General features: G+C 38.4%; 1 protein-coding gene across 2 annotated transcripts in view; it reads right to left on the bottom strand.

The window, feature by feature from the left end:
• Window positions 1-16,220, bottom strand: part of LOC137419043 (uncharacterized) — a 44,712-nt gene that overhangs the window by 11,533 nt on the left and 16,959 nt on the right. The window lies entirely within an intron of this gene.

The raw sequence follows: 16,220 nt of genomic DNA, 5'->3' as shown, positions 1-16,220 counted from the left end.
CGTAGCCGATAAAGACCGGCCTCGGACGGATATCCGATCGAGCTTAACAGTCCGGTGCGCTCAGTAAAAATATCGCGGAGAATACACGGGGAGGGCAAAGAGCTTACCTTCACGGGTCCCACCGGACTCTTTCGAACCGGCGATGATTAATTCAAGCTGACACATGATTTAAAATGTACAAAAATACCGAATTTAATGAAGAAATGCCGGTAACAGAATAATACACGGCAAAACTAAAATTCATAAATGGGATGTCCCCTCACAGACTCGTATACCACACAAGGGGAAAAATAACTGGTGAAAATAAATGTGTGTGTGTGGGCACTTAGCTCTGAGCGTCTCCTGAACCCAGTCGAGAATCGTCCAGGCCCCAAGCACGGCACAGGCCCTGGCGGGAAGTAGGCCTCAGCGCGCTCTCGTTCACACACCGCCGCAGCACAGGGTGCCGAGTCCGCCGCTTCCCAAAGCACAAACGAGCCAATGGAAGGACAATGCGGCCACTCAGCCGATCGCCCGGACCAAGAAGAAAGAATGCACGAGCAGGGACCGTCTGCAGGAACTCAGTACACCCCTGGCGACAACCGTGACTGTTCACTATCAACGTCCCAACTCAAGACCTCGTCCCAATGCAAGAGGAGGGAAAATGTCGGAACACGACCATTCGACACCAAACTCACAGCCAAGAGCTCGTAACTTCGACCGTTCGTTGAGACTGTCCCACCGCAAGAGAACAAATATCGACTGTTCACTTCCAGATCCAGAAACCGAGAGAGAAAATGAGCCACCGTTCTCTATGGAATCCAGAACGAGAAGAGAATAATAAGCGACCTTTTGCTATAAAAACCAGGACGAGAAGAGAAAATGTCGGTCCTCTCACTCCTTTGTACTCAAGGCTCTGACGTCATCTTGCGCCGCCCGTGCCTGCTCCACCAATCCAATAGTCCCATATTAGCAGTCCTTGCTCGAACCAATTCCGGACCAATCCCTGCTCTTTGGGGGCGTGGCCCCACAGACCTGCCTGCTTGATGTGGCGATGTCGCGGCTGGCAGCACCCGTGGTATTGTTCCATCTCTTGCTTCCAGTTACTTTTATTCAGTGTTATTAATGCGTGATTTCTTAGCTTTGTGTGTGTGTGTGTGTGTGTGTGTGCATTGTCATAAAGAACAGAGGAAAAATAACAGAGGCAATTACATATAGGGGATTAATCACCCATAATCCCTAACTAATTAGCACAACTGCACCCCTCATGATGGGAACAAAGATACACATACATGACATACGGTCTACCGGATCTATACTTGTGGTACATGGTGGATCTTCTTCTTTATCGTGACATTCGGAGCATGGTAATCTATACACTTCTACCTGGCTCGAAGGCCGTGAGTAGATAATAAATGTTGTTCCTGGGACACCCCCAAATCTCCATTCACTAACATGTAAATTTTCCTCTCACCCTCACTTTCCCTCATTTCCCCCTTAACACCTCTATTTCTGCCACCCTGATCTTTACAAACCTTTTGGCCTTTTGACATACCAGCTATAGCACCTATCCTTAATGTTGTTCATTAGACCACTCAAACAATGATCCTACGAATATTTGCTCCCTCTCACTCTCTTAATATCATTGATCTCTAGTGGACCACTCAAACATCGATCCTACAAATATTTGTTTATGTGTGGGAAATAATTTAATTCTCCTACAACTCTCATCACCATCTAATAAATTAACAAAATATATGTTTGAGTTTGGTTCTTTATCAAGATATTTTAACTGAGCTAAGATAAAATGGTAAACCTCCCTCAATGTTCTTGTTTGAGTGCCTCCAGTGCCACACACTTTTTGGTAGGCTCTGCCCACTTTTTGTTAAGCTCCGCCCACTTTTGCCAAACCCCACCCACTTTGTTAAGTCACACCCACTTTATAAACTCTCAACATTGTATCATTTCCAGTTAAGACATTACATCATTTCCAGTTAAGACACGCCCAGGTTTGCCCAGGGAATTTCCACAGGAAATGACACACACCCAGCCCTTTTTATAAAAGGCACCGACCACACAGGCTTTTTCAAACACGCTTTCTGCTTCACTTGAGAATGGACTACTGTGCTGAAATGGAATGGGATAACTTTGCCATTCCTTGGAGTCCTGCTACCTGTGTGGAGCTCAACCTTCAGATTGATGAACTGGACTCCAACCTCTTATCAATGGAGATGGAGTCTTATCAATGGAGTTTATTTATTACTTGCAAAATCGAAGATTTTTCAAGTATATTGGTCGGTTGTGTTTGTGACTCTGTTTGTTACTTGCAAAATCGAAGATTTTTCAAGTATATTGGTCGGTTGTGTTTGTGACTCTGTCTGTCTGTTTGTTTGTTTGCTTGTTACTTGCAAAATCGAAGATTTTACAAGTATATTGGTCGGTTGTGTTTGTGACTCTGTCTTTCTGTTTGTTTGCTTGTTTGTTTGTTTGTCACCGGCCTACAGGTCACAATTTTCAACCGATCTTCACCAAACTTCACCAAGTGGTAGAGTTGGTCAAATGCCAGAAGCCTATTGTTTTGGGGTCAATAGGTCAAAAGGTCAACATAGGCCAAAGGTCACCAACTTTGCTAAATTTCTAAAATCCTCAATTTTCATCCGATTGACTTGAAATTTGAAGACCACTTGCATATCTGGTCATTGAATTCAACCACCAAGAATTTTTGAGGTCAACGTAGGCCAAATGGTCAACATAGGCCAAATTTCTAAAATCCTCAATTTTCATCCAATTGACTTGAAATTTGGAGAGGACTTGCATATCTGGTCATTGAATTCAACCACTAAGTAATTTTGAGGTCAACATAGGCCAAATGGTCAACATAGGCCAAATTTCTAAAATTCTCAATTTTCATCCAATTGACTTGAAATTTGGAGAGGACTTGCATTGAATTCAACCACCAAGTATTCTTGAGGTCAACATAGGCCAAATGGTCAACATAGGCCAAATTTCTAAAATCCTCAATTTTCATCCAATTGACTTGAAATTTGAAAAGGACTTGCATATCTCGTCACTGAATTCAACCACTAATTATATTTTAGGTGAACATAGGTCAAAAGGTCAACATAGGCCAAATTTCTAAAATCCTCAATTTTCATCCAATTAACTTGAAATTTGAAGAGGACTTGCATATCTCGTCACTGAATTCAACCACCTAGTATATTTGAGGTCAACATCGGAAGGTCAACATAGGCCACATTTCTAAAATCGTAAATTTTCATCTAATTGATGTGAAATTTGAAGAGGACTTGCATATCTGGTTACTGAATTCAACCACCAAGTATTTTTGAGGTCACCATAGGCCAAAAGGTCAACATAGGCCATCATGTCACATTGAAAACTTTTGGGGGAGGGCGTATTTTGCAAGTATCGTGCTACGCATGACGTTTTCTTGTTTGTTTGTTTGTCACCGGCCTACAGGTCACAATTTTCAACCGATCTTCACCAAACTTCACCAAGTGGTAGAGTTGGTCAAATGCCAGAAGCCTATTGTTTTTGGGGTCAATAGGTCAAAAGGTCAACATAGGCCAAAGGTCACCAACTTTGCTAAATTTCTAAAATCCTCAATTTTCATCCGATTGACTTGAAATTTGAGGACCACCTGCATATCTGGTCACTGAATTCAACCACCAAGCATTTTTGAGGTCAACATAGGCCAAATGGTCAACATAGGCCAAATTTCTAAAATCCTAAATTTTCATCCAATTGACTTGAAATTTGGAGAGGACTTGCATTGAATTCAACCACCAAGTATTCTTGAGGTCAACATAGGCCAAATAGTCAACATAGGCCAAATTTCTAAAATCCTCAATTTTCATCCAATTGACTTGAAATTTGAAAAGGACTTGCATATCTCGTCACTGAATTCAACCACAAATTATATTTTAGGTGAACATAGGTCAAAAGGTCAACATCGGCCAAATTTCTAAAATCCTCAATTTTCATCCAATTGACTTGAAATTTGAAGAGGACTTGCATATCTGGTCACTGAATTCAACCACCAAGTATCTTTGAGGTCAACATAGGCCAAAAGGTCAACATAGGCCAAATTTCTAAACTCCTCAATTTTCATCCAATTGACATGAAATTTGAAGAGGACTTGCATATCTGGTCACTGAATTCAACCACCAAGTATTTTTGAGGTCACCATAAGCCATCATGTCACATTGAAAACTTTTGGGGGAGGGCGTATTTTGCAAGTATCGTGCTACGCATGACGTTTTCTTGTTTATTTATTTATTTAGTTATTTAATTTTTATTTTTATTTTTAAAATACGACTCGTGTAAGAGTTAGCAAAGTTTCTTTTAATATTCATAGAGCTTGATTTATACATGAAAAATATTGTATTAAATTAATACATTGTTATTTTCTCTCACAGGAAATTGTATCTGAGATACGAAATGAAAATACTGCTTTTAACACAACTTGGAATGAAGTTATTTTTTTGTTTGAAGACATTTTGAACAGCCAAGACCCACAGAACGAGTTCTACCTTGATGACCCAGCCAAAGAGTTATACCTTGGAGATCCACAAAATCATGAAAAAGAGTTCTACCATGATGATACTTATTGTGAGTTATCAAAACAAAACCCACTGAACAAGTTCTACCTTGATGAGCCAGAATACAAGTTATACAATGGAGACCCACAAATTTATGAAAATTGGGAAAGGAGAGTTCTCCCTGATGGTCCACAGTTATACGATGTGAGACTCATCACAGAACCCCTAAAAAATTGGGAAAGGAGAGTTCTTCCTGATGGTCCGCAGTTATACTATATGAGACTCATCACAGAAACCATAAAAAATTGGGAAAGGAGAGTTCTCCCTGATGGTCCACAGTTATACTATGTGAGACTCATCACAGAAAACCTAAAAAATTGGGAAATGGGAGTTCTCCCTGATGGTCCGCAGTTATACTATGTGAGACTCATCACAGAAACCCTAAAAAATTGGAAAAGGGAAGTTTTTCCTGATGGTCCGCCGTTATACTATGCGAGACTTATCACAGAAACCCCCAATATTTCTGAAAATTGTGGTTCCACCTTGGAGACTTGGAAAGATGGTTATATTTTTGGAGACTCAGAATGGGGGTTTTGTTTTGATGACTCGGAATGTGATACCTATCCTGGAGGCTCAACAGGATTGTGGTTATGCAATCGCCCTTGCTGGATTTGCTGGAAAGCAAATCCAACGGAAGGAAATCTCATTTCCTTTCACAAAGCCCGAAGCAAGTGTGTGTCCACCCTCAGGAGAGCCAGGAAACAATATCTCTCCGTCCTCAGGACCGAACTCTCTTATCTGTCTCCCTCTTCCAAATCCTGGTGGCGTCTGGTAAAATCTGTTTCTGGTGTTTGTTCCTCCTCCATCCCCTCCCTCACCTTAAATGGCCACACGGCTGACTCCGCACGTGAAAAAGCTGAATGCCTCAACTCTGTGTTTGCCTCTAAATCTTGTGTCCCAAACCCATCCCTCTCTGTACCCACCGTACCCAGTCGTACCCAGCTGCTCCTGGACTCTGTGTCCTTTCCTCCTGACAAGGTGGAAAAGTTTCTGTCAACCCTCGACTCTGATTCTGCAACTGGACCTGACGGCATCAGCCCACGGGTCCTAAAATCATGTTCTTCCGCTCTTTCACTCCCTCTCTCTGTTCTCTTCACCCTCTCTTTTGCTCAAGGTCATCTTCCATCTGCTTGGAAATCTGCCAACATCACCGCTTTGCACAAAAAAAGATCCCAGCAACTACAGACCAATCAGCCTTCTCCCAATTATCAGCAAAGCCATGGAATCCATCATTGCTTCAGATATGAAATCTTTCCTCTTCTCCAATGGCTTGATCTCTGATCATCAATTTGGTTTCAGACCTGGACACTCCACTCTGGACATGCTGCTTCTGCTTTCTCAACAATGGATGGAGGTCCTCAATGCCAAACAGGAAATTAGAGCAGTCTCCCTTGACATATCACGTGCCTTCGATACGGTCTGGCACCCCGCTCTGCTCACCAAACTCTCCTCTTTTGGTATCCATGGAAATCTCCATGCATGGCTGGTGGACTTCCTCTCTAGTCGTAGTCAACGTGTGGCCCTGAATGGGTTTCTCTCATCTCCTCTTCCTGTTCAGGCTGGAGTTCCCCAAGGCAGTGTTCTGGGCCCTGTGCTTTTTCTGGTCTTCATCAATGATCTCTCTGACTCTCTTGAAAATCCTCTCTATCTCTTTGCTGACGACTCTACTCTCTGTCGCTCCATTCTTCATCCCTCAGATCGGCAGTCTGCAGCCTCCTCACTCTCTGCAGACCTTGACAAAATCACAGACTGGGCAAACAAGTGGAACATGTCTTTCAATCCTGACAAATCTCACACTCTTACGATGTCTCTCCGAAAAGACCGACTGGACAACCCTCCCATCCACTTTCTGAATAATCCTCTCCAAGAAGTTCTGTCACTCAAGCTTTTGGGTCTCACTATCTGCCATGATCTTTCCTGGAAAAACCACATTTCAAATCTGGCCTCCAAAGCCAGTCGCCGACTGGGCATCCTCCGTGGTGCGAAGTCCTTCTTTGGCACACCTGAGCTCCTCACCACATACAAGGCTTTCATCCGCAGCTCAATGGAATACTGCTCTCCCCTCTGGGCTGGTGCTCCTGCCTCACACCTAGCTCGCCTTCACGCTGTTGAAACCAAAGCATTCAGAATCATTGGAATCTCCCACGATGAAGCTAACTCCAAGGGCCTCTCACTCACTCACCGCAGGCAGGTTGGTGGTCTTTCCATCTTCTACCGACTCCTCTCTGGCCTTGCCCCCCCAGCTCTCTCTGGGCTCTGTCCCGCAAATATTCCTACAGGTCGCACAAGATCTGCCTGCAACCCTCTTTTGGTTAAACTGCCAAAATCAAGACTCTCTGCTCACCTTCACTCCTTCATTCCTCTTTTCTCCCGCCTCTGGAACAAACTCCCTCACTCTCTTCAATCCCACTCCACCCTCCAAGTCTTTAAAACAGCTGTTCACCACCATCTCTTTATCTTCCCCCATCCAAAACCTTGATCCTTTCTACCCCCGCTAATTTCACCCCAATTCCACTTTTTGAAATACCAACTTCTGTCCTGGAAGTCCTTGGTGTCCTTGTGCTTTATACTTCTCCCTCCCCCCCCCTCCCTTCCCATGCCTCCTCCCCCGGGGCCCTCTCCCTTCCACACATCTCCCTGCTCTCGGATGTTGTGTTTGTGTGCTTCCCCTTTTCTCCCCATCTTGTCTTCCGCTCCCTCTTTTTGTGTATTTTGTTTGTCTGGTCGATTTGTTTGTGAAGTAAATGTTAGCTCTTTCACGGGCCTCGATTCAGTATACAAAAAAAAAGAAAAAAAGAAAAAGAAAAAATACCTTGGGAACTTGGAAAGTTGGTTTTATTTTGGAGACTCTACCTGTGGGGTCCATCTTGGAGACTCTTTGGATTCTAAAGCAATGAACAATGTTCATTGTTTAATGACGTCTGATTTAAGGTAAGTTCAGTTCATTAAAAATCAATTAAATTATATGTTATTTAATTCAATATTAGATAAGTAATATTATTTTTTAATTTTTTTACATATACAGTATTTCAGCAATATCAAGAAAATTCGGGGAAGAAAATGCTGGAAAATTCTTTCTTCCCATTTCTCCCTCTTCAAACTTGAAAACATTGCAAGACAGAATTGGGAGAAGAGGAAAAAAAAAAAGATTATGTTGGGGTTGGGATTTTGAATGTGAGGGTTAGGGATGGGTTAGGTTAGGGATGGGGTTGGGTTAGGGATGGGGTTGGGTTAGGGATGGGGTTGGGTTAGGGTTAGGGTTAGGGTTGGGTTAGGGATGGGGTTGGGTTAGGGTTGGGATTTTGAATGTGAGGGTTAGGGATGGGTTGGGTTAGGGATGGGGTTGGGTTAGGGATGGGGTTGGGTTAGGGTTGGGATTTTGAATGAGGGTTAGGGATGGGTTGGGTTAGGGATGGGGTTGGGTTTGGGTTCTGGATGTGAGGTGAATTTTTGAATGAATGCCATACCTCACAGACTCATTTATCTTATATTAATTATGATTGAATTGTTTCAAAAAAGTTGGAAAAAGATCAATATAATTGGAAGGTTAGACAAAGAGATGGAGATAAGAACTTTTTAAATGGTTGATGTAATGGATACAGTTGTTTAGACTTACAAATTTGGTGTTTTAATGTGGGGGTTAAGGGTTCAGTTGGGGTTAGGGTTGAGGTTGGGTTAGGATTCGTATATTATTATGACTCACTCACACACACACCAACAAACAAAATTGTGTGCAGAAGTTAAGCCCCAACTGAAAAGTTGAGGGATTCTGTGTTTGGGGTTCACAGATCTCAAGAACGTATCCCCATTACACACACACACACACAAAAGTTAAGCCCCAACTGAAAAGTTGAGGGATTCTGTGTTTGGGGTTCACAGATCTCAAGAACGTATCCCCATTGCACACACACCCAAAAGTTAAGCCCCAACTGAAAAGTTGAGGGATTCTGTGTTTGGGGTTCACAGATCTCAAGAACGTATCCCCATTACACACACACAAAAGTTAAGCCCCAACTGAAAAGTTGAGGGATTCTGTGTTTGGGGTTCACAGATCGCATGAACGTATCCCCATTACATTTTATTATTTATTTATTGTTTTCAAGGGTACTATCTGCTTACTTGTGTTTTTAGTAATAGTTAAGCCCCAACTGAAAAGTTGAGGGATTCTGTGTTTGGGGTTCACAGATCTCAAGAACGTATCCCCATTACACACACACACAAAAGTTAAGCCCCAACTGAAAAGTTGAGGGATTCTGTGTTTGGGGTTCACAGATGTGTAAAATGAACCCAAGATTTCTTCTCCATTTAAATCATATAATTTGTAGGTCCAAGGGACTGTATCCATTACATCAACGATTTTAAATAATTCATTCGTCCATTTTTTTGTATAACCTCTCAAAATGGCTTTTCCATCTGTATATTCTTGCAATATCACCAACTTTGAACTTGGGTTTTCTCAAATAAATCTCCTTTTCATATTCTAATTTTGTAAATGTTTCCGATGGTTTTGATTTTGTTGATGAATGAACTGTATTGTTGTAATTATTTGCAATATCCTGAATTAAATACACCCATTTTTGAGAACCGAGTTGTGTGAATTTTTTATATAGTCTCTCTTTCAAAGTACGATTAAAACACTCAATAACAACTGCCTTTCCTTCATTAAAGGTGCTGTATAATTTAATACCCTCCCCCTTAAGAAATTTCATAAATATTTTGTTATAGAACTCTGTTCCCTCATCAGTCCATAACTTCTTTGGTTTCCTTTTATCCCTATCAAATATTAGCTTAAAGGCTAACATTAAAGTATCACCCCTTTTATTTTTTAAAGGAACAACCCAGGCAAATTTACTCCTCAAATCAATAACAGTTAAAGCATACCTGTATCCCTTATCATTACTTAGTTCGATTAAATCAGCGGACCATATGTGGTCGGTGTATTCAGAATAAACTTTCCTTCTTTTAAACTGTGATTATAAGTTTATGTAATTCATTAGCCAAAAGCTCCTCAGTCTTGTTTACATCATTAGAGCCGAATAGTTTTTTGAGGGTGAATAACCAAGACCAAGTTTCAATTTAGCACTTATCATTTTTTTTCACAATAAACCTATCAACTTTCTCTCTCAATGTAGGATTTCGTATCAAAGACAAATTATACAACATTTCTCTGTCTGCTTCATGTTTTTCATCCAATGTAGTGGTATTCCCATAAGCAATATCACGCTTCATACACACTTCATCAACCCTATTTATAGGCTTAGACCAAGGTTTAGGAATCGTCAGCCTCATCTAATCTTTTATACAGGTTTGTTCCAGGACCACATAAAGAATATCCAGGTAGATGTAGTTCCCCAGGAATTCCAGTTGTTGTAAATTTACTTCGTGACAGAAACTTTTGTATGTCTCCTCCACTTTTAGGAGAGATGATTTGGCACTTTTTAGAGCCACACACTTGACATATTCCTTTTTGATAAACTCTATTATTTTTAGCTGTAACATAAGAGATATTTTTAGATTTAGTTTTCTTTTTACATTTGAGACAATAACTCATATTTATTTATCAGAAAAATTCCGACAGAGTATCAAAACCTTTTTGGTTTTCAACACATACATTTCTATCTTAATTTTTAAAACATAAAGAATCCTTAGGAATGCCTTCACTCTCTCCTCAATTTATTTACAAATAAAAACTAACTAAAGTCAATAACACCAACATCATCAATCACATAATCTTTTCCTTCTTCTTCTTCTTCTTTATCCCCACTTTCTCGTTTAAATCTCCTCCCTGAAAGTGAAGACATTGACGTCGTTATTCTTGAAAACAATATCTTCCTAAGTCATTAATTCTTTATTTTCCTCTTCGGTGCGTTGAGATTGATTTATTTGACCTAATACCTTCAATCTTTCATTAATCTCAGGAATGGTCATATTTTTATATTTTTCCTCCCTCTCTCTTTCCTCCCTTTCCTCCTTCTCCCTTTCCTCCCTCTCCTCCTTCTCCTTTTTCTCCCTCTCCTCCTTCTCCCTCTCCTCCATCTCCCTCTCCTCCTTCTCCCTCTCCTCCTTCTCCCTCTCCTCCTTCTCCCTCTCCTCCTTCTCCCTCTCCTCCTTCTCCCTCTCCTCCTTCTCCCTCTCCTTTTTCTCCCTCTCCTCCTTCTCCTTTTCTCCCTTTCCTCCTTCTCCTTTTTCTCTCTTTCCTCCTTCTCTTCTTCAACTCCTTCCTCATCCCTCGCTACCCTTGAGTTTGAGCCCCAAAGAATATTATACATATACTCATCTGGATTTTGAGATATTCTTGTATCTATTATTATTTTTCTCATAATAGGATACAAATAAGATTTGTTGATGATTTCTAAAATAGTTTTATATTTCATAACTTTGAGAAGTTCATTTTTATTTAATATTTTAAACAAGTCTCTCTTTGTGGGTTTAACAATATCAGTACAAGGCCAGTTTTTAATGACAAAATTTCCATGTATATGCTCCAAATCATAAGGTATGTAATACCGAGCACCCTTTTGTTGTAGGTATCCCCAAATACAAAAATTATAATTCTCTTGTAGTTCTTCCTGTTCCTGCCTGCCATTGTTCTTCTGCCTGCCATTGCCATGTTCTTCCTGCCATTTATGTATCAGAAATATATGTGAGATTAATATTATGACTGGTAATACCACCCCATCTTCCCACTACCAAATCGGTTTGTATTCCTCGGCTTTCTATCCTTATCTCATTACCTTCCTTCTTTGTCATGCTAACCATCGCTATACTATCATATATTTTTCTTTTCTTAAAATCATGTATTTGTTGTTTACTAATTGTACTTCCACATAAATCCTTATCCGAACCAAGTGGATAATATTCTTCTTTACGAGACTGATTAAAATCATGTAGGTCTTCTAGGTTTATTGAAAAAGACCAATTATACCCTAAATCAGGCATATCATACCCCCATTTATTAATTCGCATATTAACTATATGTCCTTCTTTATAAAAATTCAATTGTAAGCAGATAGTTAAATTGAATGAGGAAAGGTGTATGGTCAGTATAACCAGGTGTTGTGGTTGTAAATTTTACTTGTTTAACAAAACGTGCTGTTTTATTTAAAGATATATATTGTGATAAACCACTGAATCTAATTAAGTCATTCGCATCTGTAGGGTTTGGATAATTGGTTAATTTATAGGTATTCTTCATATTAATATTTTTACTTACACTATATTTTTGTCGTTCAGCCTGTGCCTTTGTATAATAATTTGATAAATCAATATCCTGAGAGGATTCTCCAAAGATAGAACCATCTTTTCCGACATAAGTCATTTATATTAGATTTAAAATGACATCATAAAAATTTTCATTATTGTTGAGTTGAAATAATACATATAAACATAATTGGCCACAACATTTAGAATTAATTTCTTGAACTTGAAATGTTTGATAAACACCATTCTGTAAGAATTGTATTACTTCAACAGGTGGTGGCATACCATAACTATCAAAATAATATTTATCCTGACTATTATGAATACAAACCCAATGAGAACCATTCTGTGTCTAAATTCATAATAATATTATTTGTATTCTTGGACAACTTTGTTAATTCATCTCTCATACGGATTACCACATTATCAATTTTTAGTTTTTTACAATATTTAGCTAGTTCTATATTTGACGTTGTATTCTTTCCAAATTGTTTAAACTATTTATCCATTTATTTATGAGAAAGATACAATCCATTACCCCGTTTAGTTAGTTTAACACCCGCTTGAGCGATAGAGGAAAGCATATCTCCAACTAACAATCGAGCTTTATCAGGTAGGCTTTCAAGCTTTTCAGCAAAATCTACAATTACACCACTTCCACTAATTTGTTTCTCCAACTCCTTGTTATGTCTTTCCAATTCTTTTTGAGCTTTTAGCTGTGCCTTCCTTTCGTTAGCAGTTTTTACCGCTGCTGAAATACCACCAGTCAATGCTCCCGCCGCACTTAAACCATAAAATAAAGGAATTAGAAACGGGAAAATCCTCCACTCGTTTCCCTTGTTGAATATTTCTTCAACATAGGTTTTGTCATTTTAATTTTAAGTGATCCAACATCATTTAGTGTTTTCACCTGCTCTCTTGTGAGTAAAACATCAATTCTTACTGCTCCTTTTCTTTGAATTGTATTAACATTAATAATACAAGGCTTTTGATTTTGAATACAAGATGTTAATTTATCAAGATTGATTTGATGAACATATGCCGGTTCTTTCCTACTCATTTATTTATGAGAAAAAATCTATGTGATATTAATCATAACACCATTATCTGTATTAATCTGTAATTCTGTTTCTTCCAAAAGCAAACCATATGTATTAACCTCTTCACTCTCCCCTCTTTCAATGTATAGAGAAGTAACCACTCTATTAGACTTTAGTTTCTTTTTGAGAACTCAGGTCAATTGTGTAGATCATATAAAGTTTTTGAAAGGCAACCATATCCAAAATAGGATCATTATTACCGTTGCTTTCACACACCTTTTGGTTAGACTTGTAGGCTTCCGCATAATCATTTTTTTCCCAATCAATTTCCAATCTATCTCGCGGATAAAATGTGCCATCAAGAGAAACCCGAAGTTGTTTCACATTAGCATTATCACTCAGCGCATTATTCTTATCAGTACCGTCCTCTCCATCTGGTTTAAAAAAAAAAATGAGCCATAGGTATCGTGGCTTTCCTTGAAGAACACCCAAATTCCAAGTGTAGGTAGTGTGTTCCAGTTTAACGTGTTGACATCTTCTTTTAAGGTATGATACATTTAGCGGGGTCTTTGAGTTAAGTCTTTTATTTAACATCTCTTCCGTTTTAAGATGAGTATATTCACTGATATACCAACACAAATCATTAATAACAAATTTATTATTGTCGCCAAAAGCATTTTCAGCCCCAAAAAGCAATCTATTTACATTATCATTCCTTTGTAGTTGAAATCTAATTTTAAGACCATACAAAACTTTGTCATAATCACAAAATCCAAATATACCTTTAAGAGGTACTGCTCCGGTAAAACTATTCTCTGCTTTTGCATCATCATTATACATTGCCTTCCTTTGACTATAACCAGGGCCAGTGTTTGTACCCGTTGACATATCAGGAATAAAACCTTCAACAGCTCCCTTACCCATTCTATCACTAAACGAATATAATGTAAATTTCATCATTTCAGATGTAGCAGAGACATAATCAACCGCTTCAACCTCTTGTGTTCCAATATACAGGCGGACACTATCAAACATTCTCCAGAAGAAATCATTTACGACTGTGGCATTAGTATTATTCGCAGCCTTAGTGAATTTAAATTTACACAGCAAGAAACTATCAGCGAGATCCAAGTAAGTTTGTTGATTATTTATTTCAAAACTTTTTGTTCCGTTTGAATTCCAGTCTGTTCCTGTTATAGCATTTACCTTAAAATAGTCTTCCTTTTTAGTGGAGTTTGAAATGATAATCGTATCATCCAAATCATAGATACTATCAATCGCTTCCATACTTGTATTTGTATAGCATTAAAATCGTTGAAACCCTGACCCAAGTATTTGAATGATTTTTTGTCATTCTTGTGAAGATAGTTGAGTTCTACCTTTTTTAATTTCTTTGATTGATTGTAATTTATGAGAGTCTTTTGAGCATCTTTTATACTCTTAGTAGCACCCGCAACTGAGCCCACGGCAGAAGCAGTTGAACCACTTAGGTCTTTATGTTTAAGGATGGTTGAACCAATACCCATTAGAGTATCAATTATCCCATCTCCTTTATTTCTAACTTCATGTCCCACACCCCGTTGTCTCTTTGGTTTATAGTATCCTCTACCAAGAAACATACCTTCACCCTTTTAGTATGGTGAAAGGAACATCCCACCCCCTGTAATTATTTTATATTTTCCCAACTCGTGTTTTCTCACAATAACCATTATTTATTTATTGAAAAACTTCACGTCGGTGAATTCTGATGGATATAATTTCTTAATTAAAGGAGATCATACGATTATCTTGATCGGTTATCCTAAAATTTACCCTGTATATGGTTTTTCCTGACACAGGTAAATAGACAAGATTTTTTGGTTCCATATTAAATTTATAACCAATCGGGGTTGAGTATGCGCTGAATGAAAATATTGTATTTGTTCTTATTCCATCGTTATAAGCACCATCAATCAAATCACAATGAATTAATACTGAATTTATACCGGAGGATATTTGAATGACATTATCACTGTAAAACGTACCGTTAGTCTCAATCTTTTTTGAAGAGAAACCCAATAGCTCTCTAAACGATTTTTCAATCGTGAAATCAACTTTATAATTATTTTTAAGTTTAATAGTTAATTTTGAAGTGTGTTTTTGAATATCTATTACAATATTTTTTGGTTCATCACCTTGTTCTTTCATAAGGCGAGAGACTTCAGAAGATATTTGAGAAATCTCGTAAGCTCCGGGTGAAACGGTTATAGTTTTATATCCACTTCCTGGATTATAACTAAACTTGTTGTTTTTCTCTGTGATATTAAACAAGGTATTATAAGTTTCCATCGACAATAAAGATGCCTCATATTCTTTTATGGGGTCAAGTTGTAGTGGGTAAGGGAATGATGCTGTGTAATCACTCGTTGTGAAATTAAAACTAAGAATTGTGCTTCTCATCTTATTTAATATCTAATAAAATATCTTTGTATTGACATTTATTAATTATTTTCATATTCATCAACTGGTCTAAAATGGCGGATGTTTCATTAAAACAATTGTTGTTTCCAGCCTTCTTACTACCTAACAACAATAATAGCCTATTAACTAATTGTGATGGGTCGTTTGGAAGAAAGTTAACACCCGAACCATGCTTACTTAAAGCATCAATAATATGTTTCTCCTTCTCATTCTTCTTACTTTTACCAGCAACAGAAACTCCATAATCAAGTGCATTTAGCAACTCAATATACTCTCTATCTTCCTCTCTTTCCATATCAAGTGGTTCCTCAAAATATTTTGAACCGCTGAATCCGGAGATTGTTCGAAGAAACATTAATCTTGGAGTTAATTCAACATTTGGTTTAAATATCAATAACTTTTCTTTCACAAGATAGAACTGTGCTGGTTCTTCTGTTGGAATGAGACCTGCTCTGGTTTTTTAACCCGCCGAATATTCATTGTTTTGTAGAGCTTCCACAACATAATTAGGGGGTTGATTTACCTCCTCCAGTTTCCGAAATAATCCTTCATCATCATATTCTAATTCTCCAAGTTCTTGCTCTGTCATTTGACTAAAATCTTTGAGCATTTGAAGTTTTTTCGGAGTAAATTCTACCGTGGGAACTGTAGATGAAATCGTTTGTTGAGTTTTTAAAAGTGGTTTAAAAAATTTCTCTTGTTTTCTTTCAAAGGCTTCTTCACCGGTTAGTTTCTGTCTCCGTTTCTTCTTTATCTCTTCCTGTTGCTTTACAACTTTTGAAACCAACTCTTGATGTTCTTTAAACTTTCTTGCTCTTTCTTCGGTATTCATTTTCTGTATTTATTTGTTGAAAAATATAATTTAATGAATTGTAAAGGTCAATGGGAAAATTTTCCTTTTCTTCGTCATTATAGTAAATGT

Source organism: Myxine glutinosa, chromosome 1 (genome assembly GCF_964187855.1).
Source record: "Myxine glutinosa chromosome 1, kmMyxGlut1.1, whole genome shotgun sequence".
Taxonomy (NCBI): domain Eukaryota; kingdom Metazoa; phylum Chordata; class Myxini; order Myxiniformes; family Myxinidae; genus Myxine; species Myxine glutinosa.
This window is presented reverse-complemented; position numbering and strand designations above follow the sequence as displayed.